Genomic DNA, 3,756 nt, shown 5'->3' on the forward strand with positions numbered 1-3,756 from the left:
AGCACGAAGCTACTTCCTCCCATCTTGGGGAGCAGGTGACTGCATAGGAATCGGGAAAATCCAGTCTCAGCCAACAGTTACAGTTAAATCAGTAAATACAAAAAAGAAAAGTGAATTGGGTGACCTTTCCATCCAACACCCTATAAAAGGCTTCAAAAGCTTGTTTGCGCTTTTTTTCCCCCTCAGACACGAAAAGCATCTGTGGAGCTCAAGTTTGAGGTGAAAGCAGGCTCAGAGTCCACCTGTGCTCGCTGATCCATGGATTTCTGTGTGACCAGGTGAGTACCCTGTGGACCTGGTACCAACAGGTTCCGGCAGCCTCCGCTGTGCAGAAGACCTGCTAGTGGGCTTTCCTGGGCTCAGGTTGTCACCACATGGACACTGAGAGTGAGGGTATCTTGAGAAAAATTATTGATGTTGGATGGATTATATTCAAGGGAAAGATGGTAAGCTGTGTGTGGTTCTGTGTGGTAAATATTTCAGTAAGTACAGTTATATGCAAATAAGAACACATAAAACAAATGTAAATAACTGCAAATGTGTATTATAGTAGAAAATATAGATTTACTTGCATTGCATAATACTCAATAGTCAGGATTTATATATAATATAAATACAGAAATGTTTTGCGTGTGTATGTAGTATTAGAACACATCCCATGAAATATTAGCAGGGATACTCAGCAACATTCCTTAGACCCATTCAACTTGACTTCTAAAGTCCTATAAATCCTCCACAAAAATTTGAAATATAGGAGCATTCAGGGAAAAAGATGATTGAAACTTCTTTGTATTAATAACAAATTTAACATTGAGTTTGCCAGTAGCCAGATTTATTTTGAACATTTTTTTCTTTATGACATTTCAAATCATTTGGAGGAGTACTAAGCAACGCTGTAGATTGAAGGGCAGGGCACTAGTCTCTAAAAAGACTGTCCTCATCACCTTGCCTTCTAAAGGGAATTAACTTTGTTTCTTGAAACTTTTCTGAAATAACGGTCTGGTGATTCACGTTGCAGAGAATCTTGTTAAGTAATTTTGTATTTAGTTGTTGGCCTCTACTAATTGTGTGTGTATGTGTGTGTGCCTTTTTCATTCTAGCTTTCCTGTGAGGCTCTTGAGGGGAATGTGTGCTTGTCATGCAATAGATAGTCTTTGAGCGTATAATTTATGATGACCCTCCATCCTTGTTTACTCAGGACAGAGGGGTTTTCCAGGACACAGGACGTTTAGTGTTCAAACCAGGGCAGTCCTAGACAAACCGGGATGGTTCCTCATCTGATGAGCCAGGCCCTGGGCCACATGCATGGGGACCTGGAGAACCAGAGAGACCTTGTCCCACCTCCGTGGAATTTATATTGTATTTGGGAATTTGGATTTTAGACAGTTAATGATGAGAGTGATGTGGGAGTTTGGCACAAGGGGTCTCAACCTGAGGGGGCAGGGAAGCGCTCTTGAGAAGGACTGATATTTAGCTTGAGAGCTAGAGTTGGGACTGGATTTAGCTAGTTGGAGGGTTAGACTGGAGTGAGGGTGTGGGAGTGTGTTCAAGAGAGCGTTTCAGACAGAGGGACCCGCATGAGGACACCCCTGAAGCAGAGAGCCTGGTGTGTCCATGAACTGAGAAGAGGGATGGCTGAGCCGAGTCAACACAGGGTGAGGGGTGTGAGCCACGCCGGCGATGGGGGACAGGCAGGACCAGATCAGGAGTGACTTGGGATTCTGTTCTAAGACCAGTGGGAAGACTCTGGAGAGATGCAAGTAGAAGGATGATGTGATTAGCGTTTGGTCTAAGCACCTTGGTTCAAATGGACTTCATGTTTAAGAATGTAGACTTAAGAGGCAAGATGCAAGGTACTGGGAATAAGATTAGGAATAAGATGATTGTTCCCTAGGCCTGGGTGATGGCTGTGGAGTAGGAAAGAAGTAGAAAGAAAAGACCTTGGAGTGTAGAACCGAGAGAACGTAACGGTACTTTCTTGCCTGCATGTGTCAGATGGCACAGGGCAGTGACTGTGCTCCTTGCTGCTGTCCGTGCAGACCTGCAGGCGCCCCCTCACTCAGGTCTGTGTGTTCACCCCTCTTTGTCACTCACAGGCCCCGCTCCACATCCTACAGGAAGTCAGGCCTTACTTGTGAGGGGGTTGTCTCACATGGGAGACACCGAGGAGAGCCTCTCCAGACATCAGAGCAGCCCCTTCAGCCTCTCCCTCAGACTCCTCCCTTCCACTCTCTCGCTTTCCACACCCAGAAGGACCCCTGCTCAGTATTCCATGTCCCCAGGTTCTCCCTCCCCCAGGCTTGAGAAGGGTGGGGCAGCCACTGGGGTGGACATCATCTGCACCTTCCACTTCAGAGAGGCAACGAGATGGAAGGTGGCTGGTCCAGGGCTGGACAGAGAGTGACTCTACTGGGAGCCGAGCCATGAGACCCAGGGCGTCACCCACCTGGGCTCCCTCACCCTGGACGGGGACAGCCTCTACATCAGTGGTGAGGGGCTGTGCTACAGCCACACTCTCTCTCCCAGTCAGAGTTCTGTGTTGCCTGCGTTGCTCTAAAGTGAGCTATGATCCATCTCTCTATGCTCCTGGTCTGGGATCAGTCTTCTCATCACTGTGTGATCACTGGGTCCAGCCACCTTCCATCTCGTTGCCTCCCCCCCTGAACACCACTCCCCTCTTCCCGTCTGCTTTCCCCACCAAGCTCCCTACATCCTCCCTCTCCCTTAATCCTTTATGTTCACCCCAACTCTTGCTCAGCTCCTCTCGCCTTCTCTCCACAGATTACACCTATGGAGCTGCAGCCCCGACTACCACCAGTGAGTATTCCTGGCCCTAACATCCTGGGTCCCGTCCGCATTTGGGGCTGGGGAGCACTTGTTCTCCTTCACCCGCTGTCCTTGGTGAGGGAAGCACCTGGAAGGGCCCTAATTCATCCCTTCTCTCCCTCCCGGGTTCTGGTGGAGAGTCCCAGCCCAGTGTGAGAAAGCCTTAGACACAGACGTGTTCTCCACCACATTCTGACCCCACGTGGTTTTCACTTTAATTCTCCTGAAGCCCCGCCCTTGGTCCTCCTTTTCCAGGTATCCCATCCGTCTGTCCAGTTTTCTACCCGTCCATCTGTCTCTCCTCTGTGTTCAGTCTCTCTTGTTCACCTATCTCTCTCTCTTGGGCTCCTCTCATCCACAGGCTTGCTCATCCCTCTGCTCACACACTCACCCCTCCCCTCACTCTCATGTATGCTTCACCTGTGAATGGTGGTCCTGGCACAGCCACTGCTGGAGCCCGGGTGAGCCTGGGGGCTCCTCCCACTCTGTGCCTCCCTGATGACAGCCCTCGCCACAGCTCCCGAGCCGGCCACCACATCCCTGCATACTTCATCATCACCTGTGCCACCAGAAGCCACCACAGGTATCTGGGGGTGCCTTTTCCTTCCCAAGAGAAGCTCTCCGGCCCCACTCCTCTACCAGCCGGTTGTGATCCAGGAGCTGGGAAGCCAGGGTGTGAAATTCTGGTTTTAGGGCAATCATGCTGATCACAAATTATAGATTATAGATTATACCAACGATTCAGTCTAAGGTCAGCCCTCAGAGAGCCCCTAGTCTTATGAAATTAACACACCATTATAGTACAATGTGGGAGGTTTCGGGGAGAGGCACCTGGCATCATTTGGAGGGGAAGAGCTTGCTAGAGAAAGTTTCACCTGAATGGAGTCTTTAAGAATGACTAGGAGGGACCCTGGCAAATAGAGGATGAAG

The 3,756-nt window shown here is 49.5% G+C and overlaps 1 long non-coding RNA gene across 1 annotated transcript; it reads left to right on the forward strand.

The window, feature by feature from the left end:
• The first annotated feature begins 207 nt into the window (after positions 1–207).
• On the forward strand, positions 208–3,203 carry LOC131402384 (uncharacterized). The gene is made up of 3 exons (XR_009218614.1): positions 208–278; positions 2,782–2,817; positions 3,188–3,203. It is a non-coding gene; the product is annotated as an uncharacterized LOC131402384 (long non-coding RNA).
• Positions 3,204–3,756: the final 553 nt, after the last annotated feature.

This window comes from Diceros bicornis, unplaced genomic scaffold (genome assembly GCF_020826845.1).
Source record: "Diceros bicornis minor isolate mBicDic1 unplaced genomic scaffold, mDicBic1.mat.cur d_74_multi, whole genome shotgun sequence".
In the NCBI taxonomy this organism is placed as follows: domain Eukaryota; kingdom Metazoa; phylum Chordata; class Mammalia; order Perissodactyla; family Rhinocerotidae; genus Diceros; species Diceros bicornis.